Source organism: Empidonax traillii, unplaced genomic scaffold, assembly GCF_003031625.1.
Source record: "Empidonax traillii isolate 1590-97213 ecotype Southwest subspecies unplaced genomic scaffold, ASM303162v1 scaffold1135:size174554, whole genome shotgun sequence".
In the NCBI taxonomy this organism is placed as follows: Eukaryota; Metazoa; Chordata; class Aves; order Passeriformes; family Tyrannidae; genus Empidonax; species Empidonax traillii.
Window position 1 is genome coordinate 78,400 of NW_020956328.1, and position 15,558 is coordinate 93,957.

A 15,558-nucleotide genomic window follows, 5' to 3' on the forward strand; every position below is an offset into this window, starting at 1 on the left:
ACGGGACCCTGTGCAGAGATGTTATAAAATCTCTGAGCTATCCTATTAAAGCAGACATATTTGAGATCTCATAGGTCGTGAATGTATGTCCAGGTGCCTCCCCGTCAAAAATTCTAAACATTGAATTCTCTCCCCTTGCCCATGCACCTGATCAGTTGCTAGAATGATTCTTCATTTCAAAGCTGCTTTAGTATTCAAGTTGCTTTCTAAGTGCAGGTTCCTCAAAGATCTTGTAGATTTATTTTTGGTCTATGAAAAACAGTAAAATAACTATATTAGTTAAAATTACACACTGCTATTATGGTACAGTTATTCATGTAATTATTATTGAATCTTGTGTACTTGGAAGAAGGGCAGAACTGCAGAAAAAGATTTGAATTTTTGCATTTCTTACCTGTTGTGAATCATGTGGCTTTTGACTAGATGCCTAGCTGCAAGAGCTGCCATTAGTGATAATTCCCGTGCCATCACTGTAGCACATACAATTTTAGCAAGCTGATGGGCATTTTCACCAGGGTTATCTTGGCTTGCACCTTGAACTCCTAACATTTGAAAAGAAAAATATGCAATCTAAGTAAGTTTATGCTGAACTTTAAAGTAAGTCTTTCGAAATTATATTCAATTAGCTTTAAGTATCTTTAATATTAAAGATCTTGAGCTTTAAAAACTAGGTATATGAGAACAATTAGATAATTCTAAAGTGTTCACGTCAAATCCACCAAGTTTCAAGAAGCCCCATTCCCACATTACTCAGACACAACAAACACAACATGAAAGTGAGCTTTGATTTAGGAAGCTAAATTGCTTTAAACTTTCTGCTTTATACCTGCAAACAGGCCTGCTGTGGAAGCAAGTTGGTGCCTCCACCAACAGTTCCTATTTCTATAGAAGGCATTGTGCAGCTGATGTGCATTGGTGAAACCAGATCAATTCATCAAAGTGATGCAATTAGAGCTGCCCACGTTCTGGGCAGCATCCTTTAGATCAGGAAGAAGAGACAAACCAAAAAGCTCAGTTAAGTGTTTGGTTAAAGAATTACCAAATTAAAGCAAAGCTGAGTTGGTGTAAAACAAACCTACCTGGCCACAGGCAATGTAGATAGCTGTCACAATGTTTGCTGCATGTGCATTGTAACCACCTACACTACCAGCCATTGCAGAACCCACCAAATTTTTGTTTACATTGACTTCAACTATATCTTCTGTAGTTGTCTTCAATACCTAGGCAGAGTGATACACTTTTAGTACACTATTCCTTAGGTGGAAGTATTGGAAATTATGCAATTTTCTAAAATTTAATTATTGGTAACAGTTGGCTAGGTTCTTTTTTCTTACAGACTCTTGACAATTTGATATTTAAATCACCGAAGCTTTGAGTTTCTCTGGAGTAGCTCTGATAAGCTTCAATAAACAAAGTTTGAGAGAGTTGAGGATTGAACATCTGGGATCTTAAATTTATGGTCCTACAAAGACATGTTGGAGTAACCAGAAGAATGATAAGAGGCCCAAAGAATGTGGACCAAATTAGTTGATAAAGGACTAATTAAATTAAGAGAATTGTGTAACTTAGAACCAATGACTGTTAATTTCTTTATTCGCTAAAATGTATAAATATGTGAAGAGTCTTGACAGGGGTATAGGCAGTTGGAATGACTTACTACCTATCTCTGGCCAGAATAAAGTAATACCTGGCTCACTAACACTTAAAAGGTAGTGTTGGACAGTTTCATTCTTCATGATGATGTTTGGTGACAGGAGTAGAAATATCTTATTTCATGTTAAATAAACCACTGCCCCTTGTTTGCTTCCATATGGAATTTGACTCAATCGTTGTCCTAGGTATCTACTTTTATTTTTGTTGAAAAAGGAACCCTTTCCAATGCAGACTGCATCATCCAAGTAACAATGAAAAACTCAGTGCAAAGGGTTTGTACTTGCACAGGCTTTTAAGAAAAATTCATCAGTTACCTTCTCCATTCCAAAATCTCATTTATCTTCACTATGAAACAAACAAAATCAACTTGGTAGAAATATCCCATTAATTCACCTTGATATGATAGTGACTTTCCTCACATGTTGTTCCGGCAGTAAATCCTCTCCAATTTTGCTCTGCATAAGAATCGGTCACAGTCAGCATAGCTTCATGAGGGGAAAGTCCTGCTTGTCAAACCTGATTTCCTTCTACTAACCCACCTAGTTGATCTAGGAAAGTCAGTTGATGTAATCTTTTCGGACTTCAGAAAAGCTTTTGATACTGTCTCTCACAGTATCCTTCTGGACAAAATGTCCAGCATACAGTTGAATAACCTTGTTACGCGATGGGTGAGCAACTGGGTTACAGGTCAGGCATAAAGAGTTATAGTGAATGGGGTAACATCAGACTGGCCTCCAGTCACCAGTGGGGTTCTGCAGGACTCCACCCTCCTCCTCCAACATCTTCATTAATGACTTGGATGCAGGACTCAAAGGAATACTAAGTTTGCCAACAACACTAAACTGGGAGGAGCTGTTGACACCATCCATGGCAGAGAGGCTCTGCAGAGAGACCTTGACAAATTAGAGAGATGGGCAATCACCAATTAAAGTTTAACAAGGGCAAGTGCCAGATTCTGCACCTGAGATGGGGCAACCCTGGTTGTGTGTATCAACTAGGGAACGAGAGGTTGGAGAGCAGAGCTGTGGAAAGGGACCTGGGGGTCCTGGTCGATGGCAAGTTGAATATGAGTCAGCAGTGTACCCTGGCAGCCAGGAGGGCCAACTGTGTCCTAAGGTGTATCAGGAAAAGTATCACCAGTTGATCAGGGGAGGTGATTGTCCCACTCTGTGCTGGTGCAGTGTCACCTTGAGTACTGTGTGCAGTTTTGGGCACGGCAATATAAAAAAGACATTAAGCTATTAGAGAGCATCCAGAGGAGGGTCATGAAGATGGTGAAGGGTCTGGAGAGGAAGACTTATGAGAAGCGGTTGAGGTCATTTGATTTGTTCAGCCTGGAGAAGAGGAGCCTGAGGGGAGACCTCATTGCTGTCTTCAACATCCAGGGGAAGCAGAGGGGCAAGTACTGATCTCTTCACTCTTGTGATCAGTGACAGGACTCAAGGAAATGGCATGAAGCTGAGTCAGGGGATGTTTAGGTTGGATATCAGGAAAAGGTTCTTCACCCAGAGGGTGGTTGGGCACTGGAACAGGTTCCCCAGGGAAGCAGTCACAGCACCAAGCCAGTTTGAGTTCAAGAAGAGTTTGTACAACACTGTCAGACACATGGTGTGATTCTTGGGGTTGTCCTATGCAGGGCCAGGACTTGGACTCAATGATCCTGATGGGTCTCTTCCAACTCAGCATATTCTATGATTCTATAAACTGAAGAGTTTAAACACAACACTGTGCTAAAGAAATTTGATAGTACTGTGCACAATGTTAAGTGACATGTATTGACTGTATTTTGAAACCTTCAGATAAGAGATTTACTGTGACTTTAGTATAATAATTATCAAAGAGAACAAACAAGATAGTGCTGTGAACAAAATTTAAGACTGTGCAGATCTGTCATCAGTTGTTATTCTTACTACACTGAACTAAGTCTACAGTACTTACAAAAATATAAAGTTTAATATATTGAGTTCAATGTAAGCAAGTTCAGTGATGCACATAATTGAGGGGTGGGAAAAAAACCCATCACAAATGTACTTAAAAACTATCAGTACCAATTACTAATTGATGAGCTCCCCATTATTCCTTTGGAATGAAATCTAGAGGGGTTATAATAGAATCACCAATAAAGATCATAGAATCATAGAATCATCAAGGTTGGAAGAGATCTCCAAGATCATCCAGTCCAACTGTCCACCTAGCACTACGACTATAACCCCTAAACCACTGTATCCAGTCTGGTCGAGATGGAGTTCATTTCCCCATAGCAGCCCTCATAGTGCTGTGCTTTGCATTGGTAGCTAGAAAGGTGTTATAACACACCAGTGTTTTGTTACTGCTGGGCAGTGCTGGCGCAGCATCAGCACTGTAACATCCCTCCCCCCAGTCGAGGGCAAGATCCTGGGAGGGCACACAAGCAGGCCAACTAACCCAAACTAACCAAAGGGATATTCCATATGAAACGAGAGCAAGGCCTAGAGTTAACCAAGGTATCTTGCTCTGAGAAAACTCTCCCCTCCATACCTGCTCTGACTAAATTGCTAAAGAAAAATTTGTTCTTTTCTGTTCCTTGGACCTAATCTTAAGAAGAAGGTTAGAAACATTATACAATGGGTCTGTAGGCTATAAATTAAGGCAAAGTAAGCCAAGGTAGACATTTGAATAGGAGAAATAGGCCTAAAGCCAATGCTTTCTCCAAGCTTCAGTGACTGAGGCAAAGATAATGGAAAGTTAGAGAGGTCAAACTGAGGAAGACTACAGAGACCCCAGCCTTAATGATGAAGAAAGGTGGATGTACCCCCAGAATTGAGGTCAAGAAAAGCTCCGCCCCAAGCTCCACCCAGACTCCACCTATTAACAATATGTAGGATTAGATGTTGCAATCAAATGAATATGTATGTAATATGTTGTAATCATAGAAGTTAGACTGTATAAATGACCCTGTTTTACACCGATACCTTTGAACAAGTGCTTTGTGGTGATAAACATGCTTGTTCCCGGCGTCAACAAATAAATATCCTTGCTGCTCAAAAGACCAAAAGTTTCTGGGCAGTTATTTTATCGGATTTCTTGGATTCACATACCATATGAAGTCAGTTCAGATATAAAAGCTAAAGGAGTAGGAAGGGAGGGCATTCATTGTTTACAATGTTTACCTTCTGAGCAACCGCTACATGTGCTGAAACCCTGCTTCCTGGGAAGTGGTCGGACGTCATTGCTGATGGGAAGTAGAGAATAAACCTTGTTATTTTCCTCTTCACTTGTGCACATGCATACTTATACTTCTGCTTTAGTAAACTGCCTTATCTTAAACTACAAGTTGTTTTCCATCTTATTCTCTCTCCTTCGTTTGGCTGAGAAGTTGATAAAGTGGCTTGGTGGGCACCTGACATCTAGCCGAGGTCAACCCACTACAACCACTAAACCATATTACCCAGTTCCAGATCCAGATGCCTCTTGAACACCTCCAGGGATGGTGACTCCACCACCCTGGGCAACCTATTCCAATGCCTGACCATCCTAACACTAAAAAAATTTTTTTCTGATATCTAATCTTTATCTTCCCTGTCTCAGCTTAATGTCATTTCCTCTTGTCATGTCACTGTAGGCACAGCAGAAGCCCCCACCTCACTACAACCTCCTTTCATGTAGTTGTAGAGAGCAATGAGGTCCCTCCTGAGCCTCCTCTTCTCTAGACCAAACAAACCCAACTCCCTCAGCCATTCCTCATAAGACATGTTTTCTAGACCCTTCACAAGCTGTGTTACCCTTTGCTGGACATGCTTCAGCACCTCAATGTCCTTTTTAAAGCAAGGGTCCCAAAAATGAATGCAGTATTCGAGGTGCAGCCTCACCAGTGCTGAGTACAGGGGGACAATCACTTCCCTGGTCCTGCTGGATATGTTATTCTAGATGCAAACAATTTGAAAACTAGGAAACTACTAGGAAGGAAAACCAAAACACAGTTATGCCAATGTATAAATCCAGTCTGCACACACACTTTGAATACTGTGCCCAAATCTGTACCCAGAATTTTAGAAATTTTAGAATTGAAAAAGATCCAGAAATGAGGATGTTCAAAAGACATGCTAGGATAGTATTTTTACTCACTCCTCATAGAGAAACTAGTACTTTCAGTCTGAAGATTAGAATAACCTGGAAGGTGGAAGAGCTTTGTTAGAGCTATGAAATCTTGAGCAGTAGAAAAAAGATAAGACAAGTATTTCTTCCAGTACAAACTAGGGCATCATGGAATGATATCCACAACAAAATAGAGACAGTTCTTCACACAAGGTGTAGCTTCACTGTGGAATTCTGCTAGGTACATTAATACTAAAAGTTTATGTAGTTTCACAGAAGGGACTGAACAAATTACTGGGAAGAAAAAAAATCCATCAAATACTAAAGCACCAATTCACACAATCTTGATCATGTTGGTGGAAGTCTATTCTGACTATGGTGTAGTAAACGTCTCCCTAGATATTGTCTGCCATGGCCAGGGTTGGCAACTAGGTAACAGGCAATGGATTTGGTTTGACACACATAGACAATCTTCTGAGCTCTGGTAGAAAAGAGTCTAAGATAGCTCTTATGATGTAGGACAAGTTTCCCAGGGGCTAGGACTAGCACTGGTTATAAAGGTTACCTTTCATCATGCAAGAAGTTAAGGTAGCTTTGGAATTAAGTACCTGATTGATAATCTGTTTTCACTGTAGTTAGGGGGGCATATAAACTCTGAAGAGAATGCCAGGTTGGTACAAGAGAATAAAGAAGTGAAATGCTCAAAATTAACTGGGTACAATGTCAGGCAAAACTCTATGTGTTAAAAAAAAAAAAATCAAATCTATCAAAACTGTAGCACAAGTTTTTCAAAGGTGAAAAAGTGAATATCCTAATGCCTTTGAGTAGATAGCCATCATTAAATATAGAGCACATTATCTTAGAAGAGACAGTGAAAGGAAAAAATTACCTACTATAAGAGGTTCCTGGGAAAAATTACTTATCCTATAGCAGTAGTCTAAAAATACATGTAGGGATCATCCTTACATGAAACACAATTTACAGTTAATATCTGTGATGTAAAATATATATCAGTTTTGTAAAATATATGCATTTTAATAAACAAATTGAATAAAATAAAGCAGACACTTCTGTAACAACCTTGACTGGAATGACTGCTTCGCAGACAACAGACTTCCCTCTTCCTTCTGTCCAGTTTATAGCAGCAGGTTTTTTGTCTGTACAATAATTACCACTAATAGCTATAACCTGAAGATCAGGAAACTCTTCATTTAACCTTGCCAGTGCTTTTTCAGTACCCTGTTAAAAAAGAACCAGATATAGGGCTAGTCTATCATTATGGTTGTAAAACGAGCTACTCCAGGACAGCGGAGCAGCAAGATTAGATTAGATCTGATCAGATTATCATTTACAGCTGAAGAAAAGAACATGATTTCAGGAAGGAACCTGAAACAGGAGAGAGAGAAAAATAAAAATCTGTCACTATCCTTTTTCTAACCACTTTGGGAATTATATAGGGAATAACTGGTTCTTCCCATATGGACTCTGGATACATTCTAGGTGAATGGGCATATGCTTACCATACTGCAGATACAACATGGACCAAGGCAGACACTACAGGCATGAAATTAATTAACTTTGGACATAGCAGTAGGAAGTCAGGCAAAAGATCTGCTATATTTAGTACCTATGTCCAGACCCATTTATATAATGGTTCTAATAAACTTTAATATTACTTGCCTATTCTATATACAATTTATCTCAAACAGCACAAGGCACCCACCTCCCCCCAATCTTTGGGTCATGTCTAAGGTTCATCCACATTTGCATAAAAACCAAAAACTAATCAAAAAAACAAAACTAGAGAAGACTCCCCTGCTGCCACTCACCAGATTTCTAATCCCTTATTTACAAGGAGTGATAAACACAGTAACAAATTAATTACTGCTGGATAAACATCTTTAGCTCAAAGCAACAGAGCAAACAGCTTAACTTCCATAGTATCAAGAATATTTTTTTTAAAAAGTATTTAAAATACAAGGTTATTTTAATCTTTTTTCTTTCATCTCTCTCATCCTACTCTTGTTTACACTTGGCAAGGTCAAACACTTTTCTTACTTTATAGTACTGCAAACAGCACTATGTCTTGTCTTTCTGTCCTCCCATGCCAGGTAGTTACAGATTGGTAGAATACAATTTCTTTATTTTCAAAAGAAATACACATTTATTAGAGAGGCTTAAGGTCACTGGACCTTACTTTTGAAATCATATTCATTCCCATTGCATCCCCTGTTACAGACTGAAAATGAATATAGAGGTTACGACCAGCCAAACTGATGATAAGTTTTTGTAGATGGGCAAACCTGCAAGAAAATTTAATTGTTTATAAACCTCAAGGAAAAAGACTACATTCATTTTAAGTAGGAAAATTATAGTAAATCATTGCAGATAGCACTGTTAACTACACTGTGTTATCTGTACTTCTCTTTCAGAGCAGGAGCAAAACATTGCAGCTACCATGCACATAGTCCTTTCAAGTACTTTAAAAGTGCTCGCTGCCTTTTATGTTTTACATCCCTGGCCTTCATGAAATAAAATATCCCAAAGTGCTAACATAAATTTATCTCCTTTGTATTCCCTAAAACATCCAACTACTGTGTATAAACTAAAAAATGATGACTTTGGACACTCTCATGACAGTTTTACAGCAAGGCAAAACTCATGCTATCTTCAACAACAATGCAAGTTCCACAAGTCAAAGATTTATTCATACAGGGTCAAACAAAAACTGGGAAACACTGCATTTACACAGCAGTATGAGTTGATTCTTGCCAAAATATACATATGTCCTTGGGTGACACTTGTAAGATTGGTAAGAAACATAACTGATAAGGAAATATCTTTTCATATCTTCCTAAAGAAGGCAGGTAATCATAAGTCTCAGAAGAAACTCTAAGACTTGAAATAAACTTAATACTGTTTTACACTTTTAAGCATTTCAGTTCTAGCATTAGTTTATCCCATATTCTCTGGAACCTCACAAATAAATTTAGTTTGGAACCTAACCTTTCAGATATTACTAATGTTAACAATGACTTTTTCATAATAACAACTAAAAACCCAAATAAGCTTTTATGCTTATTTTTAAATGCTTAGACCGAATTATGTATTAAATATTACACAATGCAAATGTATTTGTTGCTATGATCTATTTGTTTACCACTTATCATCAGAAAATGTTTACTAGTCTTGGTATATAGCCAAAGTAACTTTGCATTCTTAGATTCACAGTAAGTGGGATAGCTCAAATGACTATGTAATTTCCTATACTGCAGTATGCAGAAATACAATTAGGAGCCTTCTACCACCCATAGAAGTCTTATATCAGGAAATAAGGCTGGAATAGCCATTGTACTAACCTACTAGTGCTGTCAAAAACTTCCTTCTTAATTTTATAGCCCTCGGGGCTTTCAAGTCAAACTTCCACTTCTGCAGCCTGGCAGGCAGTGGGCAGCCTTACAACAGGTCCCTGAGTCATCCCATCTGCCAGAATACAGTTACTTGCTCCTCAACCAAGCTTAAATTCAAAGTAGAAGGGAAACAAAGCAAGATTACTGAAAGTAAATATTAGTTTTTAGGAAGTAAAAAAAAAATCAACCCCCAAAAAACCCACAAACCAAAAAAAAAAAAAAAAAAAACAAATCCCCCATACCTTGTATCATCTCCAAATGTTTTATAATACAGAAATCTTTTCAAGCTACTCAAACAATACTTACACATATTGCTCTACAAGACATCCTTCTGTTGTTGCCATTGGAAGGTGAAACTCTTTGTTATCCAAAAATAGTGGTCCTGCTACACCTACAGGAATAGGCATACATCCAATCACCTTTTCACAGCAAGCTTTTATTTTATTAAGGTTACATATAATAGTGATATAGAACAGCATGCTACGTACTATACACCACTACAAGGTATCTTATAAAAAAAACCCCCACAAACCTACTCATAAAGCAACCAATTGCCACCTCAAAAAGTTACAGCTAAAGCTATAAACAGCTAATACTGTTAAAGTTTAGTATTTGGTAGACCTATTAAATCTTATTAAGTCTTAAACACTATGAAATAAAATAAATTTAATACTGTTAAATTAATTTTAAATAAACTTCCTTTTTAACTTGAGGTTACTATTTTCATTCAGCTGAACTCAGACTCAGTATGAGTAGAATTCTGCATTTAGGAGATAAGGCAACTGCATACCTTGGTAGAAAATATTTTTTGATTAGTTACAAAACTTACCTCCCCAGGTTTAAAGACATCAAAACCAATAAAAGGTAGTGCCTTATGTTTGCTTAACGCCCCACCATCAGTTTTGACCAAGCTCATTGTTAACTCATATCCATCAATTCAAGTAGATATTTCATAGATTTGGAAAATGGTTTTACAGTGAGTTTTGCTTGTATGTCTTTTGCTTACCAAAGAATAATTGTAATTCCTATAAGGAAGATATTGCAATGATGAAGGTTCAGGGAGTTTCTTAGATATGGACACATCTCGCTCCTAAGTTTCCATCATGGTTTCCAGTTTGTATGCAGAAATATGCTTAGCATTAACTAAGCTGATGACCTCAGCATCAGTAAGGAATTCTGCTCCCTTCTGGAAATGTAAAGGGTGGGGAAAGAAAGTATAGATTGTCTTGGTGAAAATCCTTTTAAATGTTTCCAAATGAAAAAGGGTAGCAACTTAACTTTGACATTATCAGAGAACATCTAAAGGAACCAACTGCCAGTGTCAGTTTTTAAAGTAGGACAAGATATGATAAAGCAAAATAAAATTTTTTACTCAGACACCAACTTATATGCATTCATGATGAAGCTTTAGTTACTTATTATGTCATGAATGAAACTGCTCCCTCCCCCACTCTTGAGGATAGAGGGAGGTTCATAGTAAAAGGTTATTTTTTTACAAATTCAAAACCATACACCTATCTGTTGTATTCACCTGTACTGAAGAAAAAAATGCAACAGAATCTGTTTTGGAGCAGAAGAGACTTATGAAAGACTGTTGTTTTGTGTGTGTGTGTCCAAGTTATTAAAGTCATATAATTCTCTGAAGAATGACACTATGGTCAATGGGATCATTTAAATGCTGGAAAATTAAATGTAAGAATTTTTAAATCAGATGTTGCAGTAGAGGTTAAAAAAAAAGTTACATACCTCTGCATTTCCAAGTATACAAACACATTCCACAATAGAACGTGGTTCTTGAGGCAACTCAACTTTTTCTTCTTTTCTATTAAGAAATAAAGAAGTCCCCATAGGGTTGCAACTGCCAACTGCAAATGTAGCCTTAGTTGATGACTCTGCTAATACAAGTTTTATGACTTCAGCTTCATGAAGACAAAATGAACTTTGGTTTACAAAAATCTTAAATTTTGAAAGCAAATACAACATGCTAATACAGATATCGCTATTTGTTCGAAATATTCAGGAATAGGTTCAAACTTTAAAATGCCAAAAATTACCATTTCCATCTTTGGGAGCTAAAGCTTCTTCTACTGTGTTAGATTTCTGATTGTTTTTCAGAAGTCCTGACTGCTTCCTGAAACAGTTCTCAGGGACCTTTTTCTGGACCATCACTGGAGATGTTATGGGATTCTTCAAAGAGAGTGTGGATTCAGTCTCTGCTTGTTCAAAGAAAATATATTTCACAACAAGGAGAAGGGCTAATCCAAGAGTAATTACTTGTTCAGTATCCATACTGGTCATTCTAAAAAAGACAAATCAAGAAGTAAATACATGGCATATACAATTTGGTTATAACAACATTCTGACATCCCTTTGCTTTAGAAAGGGTAGTAGTTTGATCATAATTTATACAGTTACTGAAATTCTCATCAAAAGACACTTCTAGCAGGACATTCAAGTATGCTAGGTTAGGGTAGTGTTCCAGTTTAAATGAGACACAAGTGTTTTGCTGAGGATGAGTTATGAGAAAAGACCCAAACTCCTCCCTCTAAGCAATTATAAATCCAAAATTAAGAGGTTCCAATTGAAGGAAAACAAATTATGGAAAAGGAAAAAATAACAGTCCTTTATTAAAAGGTGTGTGTATATTGGTAGAAACAATGGAAAAAAAACCAAGTAAAACAACCAAACAATACTCCTATACCCACAGATAATCCCCTTCAAAACAAACCAATAAACAAGCAAAGGAAAAAAAACAGGTAAACAGTTCAGTTTGTACTCTTTGGTGCAATTCCAATCACAGTCAACAGGGGGCACCATTGGATCACTGGAGATGCAGAGCCTGCAATTCTCCACGTCAGCCAGCAGGGGGCGCTGTGGGATCACTGGGCACCATGGGATCACTGGGCACCGCCACGTGGGGGGGGGGCAACACCCTCCTGGGTATGCAGGAGAAACCAAAAAAACTGGACCTCCCTTCCCTTCCCACACACTGGGAAAGGGAAGAGGGAGAGGGGGAAGGGAAGCAACAACAAAAAAAAAGAACGTTCTCCCAATGAAAAAAGACAACCCAAACTCAAAACTCACTCCGTTTGGCTGGTCGAACTGCTCTGCACAGTCCTCTCTCTCCCTCTGATGTGCACAAGGACCACCACAAGGAAAAAAACCAAACTGGAACAGGGAAGGGGAAAAAAAACCTCCGGAAAAACAGCTCCTCTCTGATGAAAAATCCAGGCAGCGTCTGCAACTGGCAAGCAGGTCGGGAGCAACAGAACCACCCAGCTTCCACTCCGATCTCTGTTCCAGCAACAGCCCAGTACACAAACTCCTCCCCCCCCTTCGTTTCCCAGGAGACGAGAGAAAAAAAGTAAACAGGAGTCCCTCATCTCCCCCATTTCCTAGGAGACTAAGTTCTGGGCAATTAACCAGGTAGCTAGTTCTTTTGTGCCCCTTGACTGCTCACTTAAGATACCTGGATGCAGTGGGCAGGGGGAAGGGAAAAAATTCCTGCCTGGTTTCCAAGAACCAGCTAAACCATGACAGGTAGAGAAATCATTCTTTGTATTAAGAATTTTTAGATTTTATTAACTATTTTCTAAATATTAGTTAAAAAGCAGTCCCAGTAAGAGAAATTACTGGAAAATATTCACTATTTAACAGCTACATCAAATTGATCTTAACATCTATCTCCCAACAATAAAATAGAAAATTTCAATTATCTTCTACCAATAATGACTACTATGATGCAAGGTGAACCTCTAGGAGAGAGGGGAAAACCTAAGAGACATTTCTGATTTTTCAGAAGTAACGTGGAACCACAGCTGCCACTAACTTCAGCTGAGCTGAAGGAAAAGCAATAATGACATGGCTTTTGCACTTATGTGTGAATAGTCAGAAGCTCTGCATAAATACTCCAGTGCAGTCAGAAAATTTATTTTCCAATGTGCTCTGAAAGGTGTCATTGCTAGTGGGAAAAGATAGCATTATGAGACATACAAGACAACTGTCTCTTGATCATGTTATTATTTCAAGGAGATTGAACAAACAGCATAATATTTCAATATTTCTTATGAAATTACATCTCTGGTTCCAAGAAATCCTACAGTGGTCAAATCTGCAAGTTTACAAGTGTTGTACCCTAGGACCATAGCTTTGCAGCACTGAAGAACAGTCCTTAATTGAGGAAGTACACTTGTCTTCTGTGAAGTCACCCACTGAGAAAGGTAGAACTTCCATAATGAAACATTAGGTTCAATTCTCTTTGGTGCATTCTCATCCAGTTCCACTGCATGTCCTACAGTACTGTTTTGAGCAGCTGGTTCCACTATCCAGCGACTGTGGGCATGAACAAGAACCAAATCCAGTGACTGTATTAAAAACACAAACCAGATATTAATTTTTCAACTGTTAATAAGTATCTAACCTACTAAGATTAAACAATTTTGGGGTTTTGTTTTTTTGTTTCCATGCTTCATGAGTCTAAAACAAAAGGTTAATTTTCCACACCTCTCATCAACACCACTTTTGGCCTATCATAACACTCATAGCTTTGATCCTGTCCAACCACATCCTTCCTCTTGGCTCAAGTAATAAGTAGAGGAAGCTATGGCAAACTAGACTGGGATGTAGAACACAAGTCTACAGAAAACAAAAGCTTTATTCATTGTACCAAGACATCTTACTGATTGCATAACTACTGGTGAAAAAAGCCACAAACCATAATTATTTTGACCCTCTGTGTTACAGGATTTGGTTTATTTTCTTCTTCTTCCAGAACACTCGCAAAATGACTAAGCTGCCATATAGGACACCCTTCACGACTCTCTCTCAAAAGCTGTAAAAATAACAAAATTTATGTATTAAAAGAACCAACAAGTGAGCTTCAACACTGTATTTTTATTTGATCATTAAGAAGTTACCAAAAAAAGTTAGCCTATAGTCTACTGTTTAGCCTATGTTAGACTTCAAATAGTGAAAAACCATGGACAGTCATTATTTAAAATAGAATTTGTTTACTCTGCTTTAGATCAGAATACATACTATTGAGTGCGACTCATTTATAGTGGCATTAACAAGTTACTGTCCATCATCTGAGCCACCAAAACTTTATCTGTGCATTCCCTCTGTTCACCTTGAAAGGAAGACATCCTGGTGCATACCTTAGTGAAGAAATGCATACCTACAAGAAGTACATGTTCTGAATACTAAACTTGATCTTACCTCTAATACCATAGAATCATAGAATCATAGAATAGATTGGGTTGGAAAAGACCTCCTCCAAGATCATCAAGTCCAAGGAGACACAAGCTGGAAAGAAGGTCATAAAGACAAAATAGTTGGCAAGAACAGACATACATCCAAAGCAGCACATAATTTCAAGTTGTCGTACACCTATATCAAGAAAAAAGTTTTAAATATTTGAATATGCATTGGGTTTTCTATATAATTCAACAAGTGTTGCAGAAATAAAAAAGAAACCATTAAACTGACACTGCAGACTACAGAGGAATCATTAGAGAACTGTCTAGATTAATGAAAAACAAGCATGTTAAGCCCTAGTCATTTTGTATTAGCTTATTCCAAGAACAATACATATTTATGGTATGCAGAAAACTTTTAAAGTGTAAATGTAAATGAATATAAAAATAATTAAAGTTTATTAAGATTTTAAAGGTTCACAATGAAAACTTGAAGCTCCTCCCTTATCTAAGCAAAGAACAATTAGTCAACATTATGTATTGAAATCCTTTGTGAAAGATGACCAATTAACTGTTCAGAGAATGAAACACTTGTCATAGGTTTACTTGTTTTAAAAGCCGAGCAGGGAATTTTTCTTCTTCCCCTCCCCCCCCCCCTCCACCGCATCACTGTGAAAAAAAGATGTTAAATGGGGAAGGGTAGTTTGCCTTGGGTGATTGACCCACATAAAAGAACTAGCCAGCAGACCCACATTCCAAGCTCATGGCCCTCCTAAGACTGTGAGGAGAGGTGAGGGGTTTTTTTCTCTCCTTGGAAACGGAGGCACAGCACTTTTGCTGGGACTCAGGGAGGGGATGTGTGTGTGTGGAAAGGGTTGACTTCATTTTTGGATGGGTCATCTGGCTGCTTCAGGCCCCGGTTCGTCTTTCTTTTTCCTGCACCCTGTTCTGCTCCCAGCCTGGACTTGCTCAAATTTCATCGGAGAGGCTTGACCCTTCTGCAAAGGAACCTTTCGGGGAGTCCCGGCTGGAGTCAGCTGTAGGAGGTGGGACCGGCCAAAGCCTGCAGAGAATCAAGCTTCTGGCAACAACAGCTGCCCGGAACTGCCTGGGGGCCAGCTACAAGGGGTCAGGCCGGCCCCAGTCTTACAGACCTCTGCAGGACTTCCCTCTCCTGGGCCCCCAAAGACCCTCCTTCCCTTCTTCCCCTAGCTATCCCTTCCCCC

The 15,558-nt window shown here is 38.5% G+C and overlaps 1 pseudogene; it reads right to left on the bottom strand.

The window, feature by feature from the left end:
- Window positions 1-206: 206 nt before the first annotated feature.
- LOC114068858 overlaps window positions 207-15,558 on the bottom strand; it is a 28,770-nt pseudogene continuing 13,418 nt past the window's right edge.